At 38.1% G+C, this 17,364-nt stretch overlaps 1 protein-coding gene and 1 non-coding gene across 2 annotated transcripts in view; one reads left to right on the top strand and one right to left on the bottom strand.

Annotated features, from left to right (window-relative positions):
- Positions 1-17,364, top strand: part of LRMDA (leucine rich melanocyte differentiation associated) — a 1,056,075-nt gene that overhangs the window by 787,822 nt on the left and 250,889 nt on the right. The window lies entirely within an intron of this gene.
- Positions 341-447, bottom strand: LOC111723191. The gene has a single exon (XR_002771786.1). It is a non-coding gene; the product is annotated as a U6 spliceosomal RNA (small nuclear RNA).

Genomic DNA, 17,364 nt, shown 5'->3' with positions numbered 1-17,364 from the left:
TATTATATATATGTAATAGTTTCAATTGTGTTTATTTTTGCTCTGATCTTTATTTTTTTCTATTATGCTAATTTTAAGTTTGGTTAATTCTTTTTTTTTTTTTTTGCAGTTTTTGGCCGAGGCTGTGTTTAAACCTGCCACCTCCGGCATTTGGGGCTGGTGCCCTACCCCTTTGAGCCACAGGCACTGCCCAATTCTTGCTTTTTTATTTCCTTGAAATGCATTATTAAGTTTGGGGTCTTTGAGCTTTCTAGGTGTAGATGATCATATCTCTCCCAAGATATGGGAACTTCTCAGCTATTATTTCATTAAATATGTTCTATACCTTTCCCCTTCTCTTGACAATATGAAATGCTTCAAGAATTTGCATGTCATTCTTACGTAGAGTCTATTCTAATCTTCTACGTATTGTTCCAATATTAGTGTATGTGCTGCTGAAATAACCACTTACTAAAAAACAATTTTGGGAAAGATGTTCAACAGTAACTAATGGATTACTTCTTGCCTACTTAGCACCCTCCTCTGAAATAATGCTCTCTCTAATTTAAACACAATTGCAAGACTGACTATCATTGGTTGGATTTGGGTGGCATTCTAATCTTTGAACTAATTGTCTGGCTCAAGTTTGTGTCTTTTACCGTGAGATGGGTCAGCCACATCTGAACCATATTAAGTGAAATGTAGAAAGTAAGCACCAGTTCTTCAAAGAAAGTGATTCACTGGTTATTACTAGATAAAGAGTGAATTTATTTTATGAAAGCAGAAGTATTTATAATGTATTTATTGAGGTAGCTAACATTTCTGAATGATGAACCCATCGTGTAAACTCACTGATGTGCAATGTGCACTATAGGTGAAATATGACTAAAAAACCAGAGATTCAGGATGATGTTTGAGCAGTGTACATAGATGCTAACAGTTGTTGGAGAAGGACAAATATGAATGGGAAGCAAAAATGGTGGTGAGGGAATTACAAAATGAACTTGCAATGCGTACAACTTAGAATCAGGAATTGCTTGGGTTCTCAGTGATTGAAATCTTTACCACTAGTATTTATTTATGCCAGTGTTGTCATCCTCATCTCTTTGGCTAATGCTACCAAGTTCTCACTGGCATTTTTTATTGTTTTGTGGATGATTCTGAGCAAAGAAGGCACAGTGGAGTGATGGAAAGTGCACTCCACCTGTTATTCAGTTTTAAGTTCTGACTCTGCTACTCTGTGGAATTTATGAATTTTTTCCCCTTTTGAGCCCCAGTTTCATTATCATGTGAAAGATGAGGGTAACTGATCTGAAAGAACTGTCTGGCATGTGTTTTGGCACCTATATTTTCTCTACTTGGTCTTAGTGCCCTCATTATCTTTCCTCTCTGTAACCTACTTAGCCCTTGGGGAGAATGTATACTAACTTCTTCTCTGTGGATTCTCTCCCAAGTTTCAAAATTCATGTCATTTGTTTTTTAGGTTTTGCTGGCTCCTGCTCTCTACCCAAAGAGAATCATATGACAAATTAATGCTTTTTAGCAAGCTCATCAGGGTAACTTGTGACCCTCTGTTGTCACAGGTTGGCCCTGTCCCATGCCTTATTGGTGGTACCAGCCATTTTCCCTTCATTAAATACCTGGTATCCATTTTTCTCTATAGAATATACAAATGTGCTCTAACAAATTTTCATCAAAAAGTACTAGAATAATTTTTATGGAATTTTATATGTTATCATTTGAATTTTGGGAAAAGACTATTTTATAGTTCAATAGTCGGAGTTCTCCAGAGGGACCAAACCAAAAAGTATACATGTGTGTGTATATTTGTGTGCTTGTGTATATGGAAGCGAGTTTATTTATTAGAGATAATCAGCTCACACAGTTACAAAGATGAAGTCCCATCAACCAACAGTGAAGCTGTAGTCTGGGGCTAAAGGACTAAAAGCCCCTGAAAGGCCAATGGATTAGTTGGTACAAGTACCAGAGTCCTAAGGCCGAGGAACCTGGAGTCTTAAGGGCAAGAGGAGAAAAGGCCTTCATGCTCTGCAAGGGAGGGAGAGGAAGCTGAGTAAGTGGAATATCCTTCTTAACACCTGCTTTGTGCCAGCAGCATCGAATGGCGACCACCCACATTGAGGATGGGTTTTTCTTTCCCAGTCCACTGATTCACATGTCAGTCTCCTCTGGAAAAACCCTTACAGACACACCTAGAAACATTGCTTCACTAGCTAAGCATCACCCAGAAACATCGCTTCACTACCTAGGCATCCTTCAATCTAGTCAAGTTGACATCTAGTATTAACCATAACAATGGTTTGGAAACTTCTCTTTCAGAACTGAATAAAGAAGTTCAATGTCATTCTTTTGAAGGGTACCTCACAAACTTCAAATGATTGATCTTTACTTTGGAATGTACCTCTGAGGTTATCTTTTCCTCTCTGGAAAGTTGAGTCCATGGCAAACTTGTTTCTAATGAAATGTTTCAATTTTTTTTTATTATTATCTGAGACAACAAAAAGAACTTTCAAAAAAATGGTTTGTATATGATCACCACTTTATCCCATTCTCTCTCTTTTTTATGCTTTTGTAGAAAATGATCAGTTTATAGCAGAATGAAATTCAAAGTAAAATTAAAATAGAAAAAGCCCACAAATTTAAAAAAAATAGTTATTTGAATTTGGTGATCATTTTTGCTGAGGCATTGTTTCCCTGAGTTTGCATAATAACTTTATTTAAAAAAAGACAAAACTTCTTCTAAACATCAATAAGACATTCTACTGCAGCACATTGCTGAAGCTCCTACTTAACTCATCTCACGTGTTTACAATGATTTTCACCCCATTCGATTGTAAGTGCAGGCAGTGATGGCATCTTGCTCATTCTTGTAAACTCAGTATTAAGCATAGCACTTTTTATGTAGTAAACACTTGTACTCTCAAATGAAAGAATAGTATGTAGGGATGAGATCTATCTGTTGAAAATGTGTAACTATTGAAAGAAAGAAGTACTGTACTTTGCTATATGTAATTCATTCCCATGTATAATGAACACCCATGTTTTTGGCCCCAAATCTCAGAAATACACCTCTCAAGAAAGTAGCTGGCTCTTGAGACACATCTGGGGAGGGCTAATGTTCCCCTGGTAAATGTGCAGATTACATCACCCTCGTGTGGCACCTGCTCTGTGAAAAGCTACCACTTCCCTCTCTCCCAGGAGCCCCTCCTTCCCTACCACGTACTAAGATAGTCACATATGTAGCTGGTGGGTTAGAAGCTTCTGCAGCCTCTCGGCCTATGGGCAGCCAGGAAGGTCCCTGGGCTGCACAGGGCTCCTAGTCCCTGCTGCACAGCTGGGCCTTGGGCGTTTGCTGTACATGGGTGTGGCCTACCTTGCTGGCCTCACCACCACTCCCTCCCCTGATCATGGCACTCTGCAAAGGCTGCTCTAGCTCACTCCTGCCAGATCCCAGATCCTCCTAGATTGGAACCCCATATTCCCAGTGAGCCCAAGAGGAAGGCTGTGGTGGCCCTTAAAGGCCCACTGGGTTCTTACACTCCAGAGCTATATTACCCATGTATCATGCACATCCTTATTTTTCTGTCAAAAATTTGGGCAAAAAGTCCTCATTATACATGGCAAAATATAGTATGTTGGCTTTGGTGATGGGTGACTCAGGTAGATAAGATTATAATTTGGAGTTCTCCTGTGTTTTAGTAGCAAAATTTCTGTCCACTCTGATGTCTTCTGTAGAGTTAAAACAATAGAAAGCTGTATTCAGCCATCTCAAACTCTTTTCTCATCATAAGGATGGATTTGCTTTGATCATAACACATTCACAGGTGATCTCGCAAGGCCAACACTTTGGAACCACCACCATTTGAAAAGTTTCATTCACGCTAAAGGAAATCTGAGAATCTGAGTTCGTATATCTTTTGTTCCCACTTTTGGCAGTAATGCATAAATTTACCTTTTATGTTGAGAGGAAGCATATTGAAATGTGTTTTCTATTTGCAAGGAGGATGTCCATTTTAGTTGGAGGAACGTCAACTTCAAGGAATTCAGTCACCTTGGTTTCTTCCCATATTGTCTGCCCTGATGGCAATTCAGCACTTCAAATTTTCCTCCCCTGAATTCCAGAAGTTTCGTGTCATTGGAAAGGTGCAGATTTCTATTCCTTATCTCTGGTCTGTTTTTATTCCGCGGGAAAGGAGACCTGAGTACTGAAGAGAAAGGTACACAGTGAAAAACATAAAACATATTTTCAGGCACTTTTGAGAAAAGAAAACTTAATGGGACACGATAGTACTATGGGAAATAGAGAGAGATAAGTATCAGGCCCCATGCTTAACCTTTTGGATTCATTTTTGCCAATTTTTATGTGTGGTTCAGTAAATTAAATAAGCTTTCCTTAGCCCGGAACTGTCTGTGATAGCACAACCCTTCATTGTAGTATCACAGACAGACATTCAACGTTCAAGACAGGGGCCTGACACCTTTCAAAAGTGAAGGAACCTGTGGCAATTTTAAACATTCCAACCATATTAATTCCAGTGACAGTTATCCTCTAAGTCATTTGAAATGGATTCCCCCTTTTCAACTTTCAGAATTTATATTTGATCCTTATGACCTCTGGGGCCTGCACAGGGGCACTGTGTGTTTGAGCCTATGCTGCAGGAGGCAGAAGTGGGAAATTGCCGATCTGGTCCTATTTCTGTCTCTCTCCATCTTTTAGCTGTTCTCTGTACTTTTTTCATGTTTCTAGGGAGAAATCACACATTTCCAAAAGGAAGGTTGAACGGTTTAGAGTGCTGTCTTTGTTGAACGGTTTAGAGTGCTGTCTTCGAGGGCAATGCTTTTATTTTTTCCCTTTCACCTAGGCTGAAAGTTGAGTGACACCTGTTAGGCATAGGCAATGAGGCACTGCACATTCAATGTTAGGCTCTGTGGTTCTCATCAAGTGCCTCTGACCACCAGTTAACACAGTTACTTCTCCTCTCATGCTCACACCCAAGGGAGCCAGCTTCTACCTTCCTCTGTCCCTGCAGCACTCTGGGACCTGTGCCCTTCTCCAACTGTGAGACCATTCTCAGGAAGTGCTCTTCACTTTCTATACGGGCAGGAAGATTTGGATGTCTGTCACAAACAGCCGGAAGGCTTGGTGTGGAGCCCAGTGTTTATACTTCAGAGTGGGTTAGGGGAATGGTCACATCAGGCTCTTCTGGACTGAGGCTCAAGGCTACTGTACATTGGCTAATGTGGGTGAACTGTCTTCAGGTTTCCATGTGTGCTCATTTTATCTTATTATTAATTCAGCCACAAATTAGCAATGTTCTTATTAGTTTATCCATGAGAAACTGATTTTCAAGGCAAATGACTAACGTGTTATTTGCATTTGGGGTGAGGGCTAGTAGTCAGGGAGCTACCAAACCTGTTCAGATTTGCTTTCTAGGGACCCCCTTTCCTGGTGTCAGGGTAACTGGCAAAGTAAATTAATTATCTGCAGGATTTGTAAGTGACTATGGATGATGGCGTAATTGTTAAGTTTATAGGACCAACTGCTTTGGTTTTGAATCCTGGGCATTAACCTGTAATCCCTATGTGATCTCAGGCCAGTTACTTTCAAAAGCCTTGATTAACTGATCTAGAAAATGAGATACTAAGAGTACTTATTTCACAGAGTTGTTGGGAGGATTAACTAGAATAATAAAAAAAGGTGTATATCAAAGTGCTTGGTACATGAGAAATATATAGTATTAATACTTATATTAGTAGTATAGTAATAATTATTTTATAACAAAGATAATCAAATTTTTTTTTGGCTCTTTAATCCTAAAATGGATAGAATCTGGAGACTGACACCTGATTTCTGTGGACTACTACTCCTGTGCAAGGAGAGGATTACCTGTTAGCTGATAGAAACACACTGGTGATTTCTTATACGCCATCTCTTCTTTCTCTAGATTCTACATTGCTTTATTTATGACTATGCATTTAACTACTATTTATAGAATATTTGCTGTATGCAGTAACATTGCGCTTTTTATCACATTATGCTGTCTGTCTGAGGAAAGGTAATTAGCTCTGTCTTCCAGAATAGGAAACTAAGATACAGCCAAGTAATACAAGTTAGCCAGTGAATGTTAAAGTTGGACTTCAGCTTAGGCGTAACTACTAAATTCCATGTCTATGACACTATGCTACCTGGCCTCTTCACTTATAACTCAGTGTCTAAGACCTCAGATGAATTAGATCATTACTAATTGTATAATTGTTATGAAGTAGTATTTTTGATGAGTTTTGAGAAATGGTCTAGGATCTTGACAGAAACTGTGGATGACAACTTGAAATTTGATTTTCAAATTCCCTGCATTAGAATTTGGAAACTAGACCTGTAACAGGAGATATGTTTGTTTTGATTCGAGAGAACTTTAATCTCTGGGTGATGATTCAATCAGTATAGTCTGGAACTTCCCAGACAGCTCTTTTGTGACGGTGATGCAGCAAGGACATATTATCAAGATTCCTGATTAACTTCAACTCTTAACTGACCTCCCTGAGATAGATTCAAGGCAACCGGCATGCCTTTTTCTTTATGGACTCTTCGGGGGAAGGATGGATCAGATGGTGAGACAAATGACATTCCTTATTTAAGAAAAAATTCCACAGATCACTATATGTAGCATCCTTTCTTAGCAAGAATAGTCTTAATTTCATACACATAATAGTCTTTGTTTTTTAACAGCTATATTGAGATATAATTCACATTCCATATAATTTACCTGTTTTAAAGTATACAATGAGTTTTGGCATATTATTTCATTAACTTTTAAAATTGTGATAAAATATATGTAACAAAATTTTCATTTTAACTATTTTAAGTGTATAATTCAGTAGTATTAATGGCATTCATTGTATTGTGTGGCCATCACCACTATCTATTTCCAAAAGTTTTCAATCATTCCAGCAGAGACCCTATAATTATTAGGCGATACCCCCCTATTCCTCCACCTTCTAGCCCCTTGTGACCTCTGTTCTTCTTTCTGTCCCTATGAATTTGCCTATTCTAGATGCTCCATGTAAGTGCAATACTGTCCTTGTGCGTCTGGCTTATCTCAGCATCATGTTTTGAAGGTGCATCCATGTGGTAGTATGTATTAAAATCTCATTCCTTTTTATGGTAGAATAAAATTCTATTGTAAACGTAACACTCTTGAATGAAGACATAGATTCCCTGCATGACTATAGATCTTGTGAATGAAGTAACCAGTTTTGTGTCAAACGTTTCAATTGACAACACCAACTCCAAAAGCCCACTGAAGGTATTTCTAGAATGGTACTTCCCAACCTACAGAGATGAATAGTACTACGTAATATTTACTTATCATTTTTCTTAAAATCCATTTACTTTTCAAAAATCTTAAATACTTAACTTTATCTCATCCTAAGCAATCATTATAAAATTAATGGATTGAAATTAATACTGCATATTGGTACTAAGAGGATTTACGTGTATTTGTCCATGAATCTCCTACAAAGTATCTTCTCTCTTAGCCACATCCAACCTGAAGGGTGGGCTTTGTGTCAGTAGATAACAGAATGCTGAATCCCTGCAGAGTATGTAATAAGGGGAGGAGCTGGGTCAAATGTAGCCTGGTGTGAAGGTCCAGGAGATAGACCAGACATTAATCAGTAGGTTCTGGTTCTGGTTCTCATCAGCTGAGTGGTCCTGACATCTGTACCTCGGTTTACCTCTGTCTTCAGCTGATGGAATAGAGCATGTTCTCCTGATCCCTCATGCCTGGGTGTTCTCCTTTCTTCCTCTCCTATCAGGAATGGCAGGGCTAGTGTACTCCTCTGCACTTCTAGTCCCTGGGGCGGTACCCCAGGGTTTCCATCTCTTTGGTTTTGTAGTATTTATACAATGTTTCCTTTCACTTCTCTCACCCCTGTTATGTTAGATCAAACTCGGTCTGATGTAACTCTTAATGATTTCGTCTCTAAGGAGGACATTAGGAGAGCCAGCATCAAGGACACCACCCACCCTCATTTAGAACCGTGGGCATCTGGGCTGCGTCCATTTCTAGCAACGATAAAATAGCAGTAAATCAGAAAAAAGTGCCATGCTCTTCAGAGCTTTGAGAATGAGCTCTGGAGCACTCTGCCTTCAGGGAAGTTGTCTTGTCAGCGAGTAAATCAGCTCACAGCCCTGATGCATCGGGGAAGTCTGTGATTTTGTGGGATGGGCTTGATTAGTCCGTCAGTCTCTTTCCCCTCCCCCCAGTTGAGGTTGTGAATGTATCTTTGCCTTGTTTTCTCCCAGCAAGTTAGGGAGCTTATGGGCCCCCTAGCTTTTATTGCCAACCACAGCTTAGTCCTTGTCAGAGAGATTATTACATGAACCCTGGGTGACTTCTGACTGCAGAAGAGCCCCAGGATTTACATTTTTGCATTCCAAAGTCAAGAATATAAATGACTAATGGAACACTGGGCCACCAAATATTTATATGTCTATTTTGAAATTTACATTTCTGGCTTTCTTGTGATGGAGTTTGCTGCTCCCGGGGTCGTAGTTGATGGGCCAGTAGCATCAGTGGTGACATAAAGCAATCATCTGGGGAGAGTGCTTCCAGCCCCAGTGGCGTACTGTGATGCGCTGCAGGTTATTATGCCAGCAATTCAGCAGTAATCGAACCCCCCATCTCCTCGGCCCTCTCCCTGCTTCCCTTTTATGATGTCCAATAAATTTTACATGCTCCAATTTGCCTCATCCACCACCCTAATACTGCTTAAGAGTCTCTTCCATAGCTTTTAACAATGGAAACTTTACTGTCTCCAACCAAATTATTTATCAAGGCCACTCTTGAGTATGCTAGAAAGGGGGCAGAATGATGGGGATAAGGACAGAGCAAATTTGCTGGTCCATATAGAAGACTGGGTTCTTGGCTGTTGAACTTGGCATCTACGTGATCTATTGTGATGAAAGGCAATGTCTGTAGATAAGTGTCTTAAAAGAATAGACCGTGTTAGGTTAGGAATTTTTATAGAAGTGATGTACCCACTTGACAGTTCCCTGTTCTCTGATACTTTTCATGGTATGTGGTAAGAATTTATAATAGCAATAACAATAGTCCTAATGGCAACATTACTTAAGCATTCACTATAAGTTGAATTATCCAAAGGCGTTTGCATATATTTAAAAAAATTCCAAAAATGACTTCATGAGATAGATCCTTTTTGTCAACAGGCTTATAGAGGTAGAAACAGGTTCAAAGAAGTTAACTAAATTCTTCAAGATTACATTTTGTCTGATACATGTTCTTCACACTACCCAGCATCACCATGTGGGGTGGGCTGGAAGCAGGCTGGACCCTGTTCCATACACTCGTGATACAGCAGTGAAGATGGCCAATAGTACCTGCTCATGTATAGTTAATATTTTAATAATTGCAGTTAGACAATGAATGTGTAAACAAGTAAAACATACACTTTCTAACATTGACTAGTGACCCAAACAAAATGCAATAGAAAGTGTCGCTTTGGGGAGAAGGAGCTCCTTGAGCTAGGATGGTCGAAAAAGGAGAGGATGTTTGAGTTGATCTAAATGATGAGGACAAGCTGGGAGTCAGATGTATGTGGGCGTTGGGGGGTGGGGTAGGGTTCAGGCAGAGGAAACACAACTGCACAGACCCAAGGCAGGAGCCAGTGTGTTGTGCTGGAAAGCCAGCAGGACAAGCAGAGTGGCTAAAGCCTTATTAGCTGCAGAGAGAATGTAGATTACAATGTGAGGAGGTTGGTAGACCTCAGGGTGTGCAGAGTAGGGCAGGGAGTGTGGATGCCACAGTGTTTTCAGTTCTTCAATCAATATTTTACTGCCTGCAGCCCATTTTCTTTTATGGCCTGTCTTCTTTTCCTTCTGCCTTGACTTGAGTCTTACCTCATAATGGACATTTTAATCCTTTCTGTGAAGCAACCCAATGCTTCTTGCTGGGTACCATGCTTTGTTCCAGCTCAGGGCAGCTTTAAAAAAGAACAGAGGAAGTCTCCAGCTGAGAGAGGCTCAGGAAGCATACAAGTTGCAATCTAAGAGCTCTAATTAAATCGATGTCACGCACATCCTGTCCACAAAGCTGGGGGCATTTGCTTGCTCTTTACTGACGCCATGATGTACACTTAAGGGTTGTGTGACTTCACAGAAGCAATTAAATTGGCCTATTTAATCAGTGGTAAGGCTGCCATCAATAACAATTATTATTTTTATTGATTTGATAAGTACCCAGTGGAAATAATTGCAAAGAATCGCTATCTCTTTTTCCCTGTCCTTTGCTTAAATGCTAAACCCTGGGCTGTCCAGGATGACTCTAAAGGGACCCCTTCAACAGTCTTATTGCAGATCTATATGTAATCGAGAATTTCTACCTTATAAGATTTACATACTTTAAAGAAATGTTTTTCAGTTGAAGCAGTTAGAAGTTTTCTATTTTCCACTCCCTTGCTTGGTGGCAAAGGAATGCTCCTTATGGTTAGAATTACATACGCATTTTGTCTTTCAGCCTTATTGACCTACTCTGTAGTTTTCCTGTAGATCGATCTGTGATCTCATTTTGGCCAGAAGTATAAGTTCAGTGGATGCAAAAATGCCTGGGCATTGCTTAGTTGTGGACATATACACAACTGCATAGATGTTGAAAAATCTAAAGGAAGATCTAAATCAGTGGTTCTCAACCTTCCTACTGCCACGACCCTTTAATATAGTTCCTCATGTTGTGGTGACCCCCAACCGTAAAAGTATTTTCATTGGAGGTCACCACAACATGAGGAACTGTATTAAAGGGTCGCGGCAGTAGGAAGGTTGAGCACCACTGATCTAAGTGGAGTCATCAGAATTTTGGAAGCTACTTTTAGCCCAGGACTATCATGATCTTGTTTCATCTCACTTAGAGTTTGACACTTTGTATATGTAGATCCAAAGGTCTGAATTACCTCTCACCTTTTTGCCTAATTAATTCCATATACGTACTTGTGAGCAAGGAAGAGAAGCAGATTCGAAGTGAACTAAAATTGGAGTTGAGGCTTGGGGAACAGAAGGGTGAACCTTGATTCAAGGAGAAAGAAGGGGCCGTCACTCATAAACGTGGTCATTCAGTAAGAAAAGCCCGGATGCCGAAGGCTCTCTTCCTCTCTTCTGTCTCAGCACAAGGGAGCCATGAAGGGATAGGGAGAGTCCTTGGTCTCCACCATCCTCTTCTCAGTGAATACTGTATCATTATTCCCACCTGACATCACTTAAGATATAAGTCTCAGGAACCCTGAAAGACAACCACGGGGCTTTTTTTTGGTTTTTTGTTCGGGTTGTTTTTTTTGGGGTTTGGTTTATCTATATGTCCACTAACATTTAATCCTTCTTAATGGCAGATGAGCCCCTTGTATCACCTGAGACTTGTATGGGGCATAGCTCTTCCACTTGCCATCCAAGGGCTGCTATAGCTCTTCAGGACAACCTGGAAACCAGAGTCTGTAAGGAGAAGCTAAGTGTCTTAGCTTTGTGTCAGATATTTTTATTTGTTCTATGAAGAATGGGTTCTTTCATCAGAGAGCTTTGGGAAATGCTTGAATTTCAGTTTTCCTCTTGGGCATTAGCAGGATATAAAGTAGCATGTGAAGGGCTAGAGTGATTTCTCAGCAATTTCCAAACATAATCGAAGAACTTTTGAGTTATTCAACTTGATTTAGTCAGAGCATGCTTGTTCCCCAGGACACATGTTGCAAAAAGCTGGTCTAGAGGACTAATTACTTATTTTTTACTTCCCATGTGGGCTTTGATATACACGTGGGGTGAGCATCCTTTCATTTAGGGAAGATGTTTTAGTGGGGTATCCCATGATATGGTGCTATATAGATTGTTGTATGTAAGGGATATGCCTTCCCAAATCTAAATATATCCACATCTATCTCCTTTAACTGAAAGTTCCTAATCTGGCATCATGGAAAGACCTCAGTCTTTGGGACTAGAAGGCACCATTATATCTAAACTATTCATCTGCGATTCCTTTTGTTAAATTTTATGTAAATATTTAAGATATTTACACCTTGACAACCAATGGCTCCAAATTTCAAAAACTGGTATTCAACTGACAGTAATAGTTAATAGATCACATTTTAAACCTTAAGAAATCATCATAACCATCAGACACAAACTAGCTCATTCAGAGTCTGTAAAAAGTGTGTCTCTTTTATTATTTTTAAATCCTGTGATAGATAATCTGTTGTTTGTGTCTGACTTTATAAACTTTGGTATCTCTCTGTTTAACTTACATTACAATGTACTCAATGTAAAGACAAAGCTCAGTGACGTGACGCTCCAGAGAAATACAAATGGAGCATAAAGTCATGGTGTGTGAATTCTACCCAAAAGTATTTTTAAGTGGCAGTTAGGATTGAGGCGACATACAGTTCTCTCGGCAAAAGCAATGAGGTAGAGGGGGACTCCTTGATGCTTCAGTATCTTTCCCATCCAGTATCCCTAGGAAAGGTGAATGAAAATGGCCTTAACTACTGGAGATATTCCCTGATGAAATAAAATGATCAGGTAGAATTCATGCCAGAGTACCTACTACACGTGAAACATCTCACAAGTACTTCTAATTGTCATTATTTTTATTTTGTTCAAGTAAGTTTTTCTCCTTTTGTGGAGTTTTATAATCCTTGTTTTAACAAACAAAGTAGGATATACATTTGTGTAGCCAAAGCAGCAGATAACGTTTCTGAACATTTGAAGATGCTTGTCATCATTGTTTTGTATTCCAGCTCTCCTATCTTAATGCTATGTGAGTAATTCATAGTGTATCATCAACTGTTTGAATATCATGAGTTCCAGGTGCTAGAATAAGTCATTAACTGCTGCTTACAGTTCAAATTGTTACCAAAAAAAAAAAAGAGAAGTCATTATATAAGTCTTTTATGAAGAGCTTAAAACACACAGTATGAGAAATATTTTTGCCTATATTTCCTCTTTTTAGTTAATCCTGTGTAAACTTATTGCATGTAAATTGGAAGAATTAAATAAATGGGTTGAGAAAATGGCATTTCTAACATCAAATTAGATATGGATCATTTGACTATAATGGATCTGGGGCATAATCTGTATATTTTTGTGTGAAAACCAATTGAGATATTTCTACAGTGACCAGATCTACTGAAATACAACCATTTCTGGGGAATTGGTCATGCAGGGCCAGGCATTAAAGGTGAATATTGTCTGTCTTTGTGTGTGTGAGTGAATGTGTGTGTAGGTGCATGTCCTTGAAAAGCCAAGTAGAGTACTTGGTACATCCCAAATGCATCCGTGTTCTTTCTAGTCAGTTATTTGATTTAATTAAGATATGGAACCAGTAAAGTAAAATTTACATGTTGTATCTTTGTGGGAGCTGCTTTTGTATGTATGAGTGAAAACCAGAATCATGAAATACCCCTATTGTTTATAAAAATTAGATCAACAATCACTCTAATGGAGGAAAAGAGAGTATCCATGTCTTGAGATTAGAGTGGTTATTATTTTTTAACTATCGATGTCAGTTTTCAATAGGATGGTTGCTTTTCTGCTTTAAGCATGAAGATCATATCTTTTACCATTCCCCCGACCTGTCAAGTTTTGTTAGTCATTATTATCTTTATAGTGTCAATGACAATTGCCTTCTCTTCTATACCCCTGCTTTCCATAGTTGTTTAGTATTGATTCCCTATTTAAATGAACTCTAAGCTCATTAGCAATTCATTTGATCATAGCTTCTTCATTCCCAAATTCTTATTCAAACCCAAATTGGCTAGATTTTCTTCTCAGGGCATTATCTTTTTCACAAAGAGATCATGAGTCCTAGATTTCTTAGTTCTGTGTTTGTTATAATTGAATGACATTTTAGTTGGGTATAATATTTTTACAATTTATTATATACATATATAATTTACACATATGTATGTATAATATAAATATATACACATACATGTATATAATATACACATTCACATATATGTAGCTTCTTTATTGCTTTCTGATATTGAATGTGATGATTCTAGACAGGTATGAAGTCAAACTCACTTTCCTTCCTTGTAAAAGATTTTTTTTTCTTCCATCTGGTTGTCTAGAGAATTTTTTTCCCTTGAATTTCAGCAACTCTAAAATTTATGTGATTATTAATCATTCTATGTATCATTTTATTTCAGCTTGGTAAACATCTTTAGTCTGCAGATTTATTTTTTCATTTTGAGGAATTTTTGGTAGTATATATTTGACTATATATTTTTTTACATTAGATGTGCAAATACAAACATTATTGTATTTATCTTCTATGAATATTAAGTGATCTAATTAATTTCTTTTTGTATGCATTCAGTTTGATTATGTCAATCTTTTGACATAAAGTAATTTTATTTATGTCAGTAATTTTATTTTTATTGTGATCCTATTCTTTTTTCCAAATTAATTTTTATTTTCTGAATCATGTTGCTTTGGTGTTTGTTTTATTTCCTTAGGTCTTCTTTTTCAATCCATTCAATTGCATGTGGGCATGTGGGGTTTTTGGAAATTATTATTTTTTTAGGTTATCCTATTTGTGATTGGCTGAGCTGCTTAAATCTGTAAATTTTTTTTCACTATATTTGGTGAACATTATTTCTTCAAACATTTTTTCTTCACAATCTCTTCTTGCTTTCCTTATGTTATTCTTATTACATGTATGTTAAACCTTTTGATACTGTCCTACAGGGACGTGAGGCTATGTTCATTTCACTTTCTGAAGATTTTTCTCTCTAGTTTTCAGTTTGGATAATTTCTTTTTATCTGCCTTCACATTCGCTAAATCTTTCCTTGGTTATTTCCTTTCTGCTACTGAGGCAATCTAGCAAATTTTTTATTTCTTGTGTTGCATTTTTCAGGTCTAAAATTTATAAATTTTTTATAGCTCCTATTTCATTCCTAAGAAGTATTTTTTCATTAATTCCAAGTGTTTTTCACTTTATCTCATGGATCATGGCTATAATAGGTGCATCATCATCTTTATTTGATAATGCCACCACCTGGGTCATCTTGAGGTTCATATTTATTGATGGCATTTTTCCTTGAAAATTGGTCACATTTTCCTACTTTTTTGTATATTGAGTAAATTTCAGGTTGTATCCTGGACATGTCACACATTATGTTACTTCAGTATTGGATTATAATATAGCCCTGCAAAACATTTTGATTTTTTGTTGTTTGTTTTAGCAGGGAATCAACATCTTTACTTTCAGGCCACAGGTTTTGTTGCCTGTGTACACTCACAAGTGAGTATGAAACTTGGGTGGTGGTTTACAATCTTCATTCAGCTCTCAGAGCCCTTGCTAAACTTCTCTGGACATGTCCTACACATACACACCGATCAAAGATGAGATGGAAACTCGTGTAGTTTCATATATAGATTTAAAGGATCCCTTTCTCCATAGTTTTCACTCTGGGATTCCCTCTATACTTTCCAGTCCCTAAAGTCTTAGCTTTTCACACCAGAAATTTGGGATAGAAATAGAAAGCAGAGTTTTATACTCTAGTTCTCGAAAAGTTCACTTGTACCCTTGTTAGACAGACCATATAGGTGAACTTTTGAGAGTATAAATGTTTTAACATAATAACTAAGTAAATGATACAAAGTCTGTGTTAACTAGTTTGATGAAAATATTTCAAATTGTATATGAAAACACTACACTGTACCCCATGTTTGCATTAATGTATACAGCTATGATTAAATAATAATTCAAAAAAAAGAAAGCAGAGTTTTAGATTCTCATACTACTCTTCTATCATGCAACTCTGTGATTGGGGCCTATAGTTGGGGCAAAGCCACATAAATAAGAGAAATAAACTCAGACATGTGTCTGCTGGTGAGTAGCTTCTCCACAGTCCACCTGATTCTGTTTGACTTTTCAATATCTTCAGCATCCTTGTACTTTGTGCAGAGTTTTTAGTTGTAATCAGTGAAAGAAATAGGATATAATGGGTCACTGGTCACACTGGAGGCAGACTCCCATTCAATTGACTTGCACTCAAATGAGTCCCTCTTTTATTAAAATCTTGTTCTTAGTATGTTGTTTTATAACACAAAATAATCTTTCTCCTATCCTTCAAACCGTTGTGTTCTTTGTCTTTTGTGGGATGTGCTTCTGTCTTCCCTTTCCTGGCATTGTTTTGTAGCTGGTCTGAATGCCCTCCATGCTATTTGTTTTCCTTCTGATCATGTGTGATTGATTCTGAGTCTATACCTTTCTTAATGACCTTTCCCCCTCCTAGGATGAGCTTCTTTTATGCTCAGAGTTGCAAGTTGAGAAGTGAGTATTCCGTTTTATCCATGTCTTACAGTTTGAGGAAATGGTTCAGGGAGGAGACTGGCTCAGCTCCCTGAGGAGGGACTTGATCTTTATTTGAATACTCATATTCAGTTTTCTCTTCTGACATTCTGTTAAACCTTCATCAGGGGTTACTTGGGGATTTGGATCATTTCTTCAAGGCAATGTGCTGTCTTAGATCTCTCATGGCCATTAGAGATTTTACTCCATCGTTAGTTTTCTGTATTTTACTTTTCCCCAATAGTTATTTAATCCATTACTCAGAAGAAGGAGAAGAAATGATAAGAATACCTATATAGATTTTTCATCTTTTTACATTTGGGTACATTCATTAGAAGTTTTAGGATGTTTGTGGATTCCCTGGCGATTATAGTGTTGTTTGAAGATAAGCTGTGCTGTATCTCTGGTAGACCCTAGAATTTTCTATCTCATTGAATTCAGGTTTCTACATTTGTGTTCATGTGGCTACCCAACTCAAAGTAGACACCTTTTCTCAAATCACAGAAGTATGCCCCGGAAAAGTGAAGTATTCCTCGGCAGCTGTATAAATATAAAGTGTTTGATGCATGTAAGACCGTGATGTTATCATCTGTCATGTCACTTGCACTGCTCATAGTCATCGGGTCAGCTGGGGAGCAGGCGTTCCTTACTGCTGCTTTGTTTTACTGTCTTGTCCTGACCTTGACACTCTGGCAGCAGTGACCCTCAGTGAGATGACCTTGACAGTTCATGCTGACTCACCCTACACGATCACCTGCCTTTGTTAGTAGCACTTAGATGGTGTGTTTTTGTCCACCGTCTCTATAATAAAACATTTTCTTTTATGGAAATCCTGAATCTAATTTCACAAAAGCTATGTTGTGGAACATTCTGTTGCCTCTCCCCTCCTCCTGAAAAACAGTAACATGCATTTTAAATTTGAGCTCATAAGCTAATTGAACTTCACTGGCATATTCTTTTACTTTGCTTAACATCTTTAAGCAGTAATTTGGTACAGTGGTTACATATACTCTC

This window comes from Otolemur garnettii, unplaced genomic scaffold (assembly GCF_000181295.1).
Source record: "Otolemur garnettii isolate 467f Iridium unplaced genomic scaffold, OtoGar3 scaffold00008, whole genome shotgun sequence".
NCBI lineage: Eukaryota > Metazoa > Chordata > Mammalia > Primates > Galagidae > Otolemur > Otolemur garnettii.
Note: the sequence above shows the minus strand (reverse complement) of the source record. Positions and strands in the feature narration are given on the sequence as shown.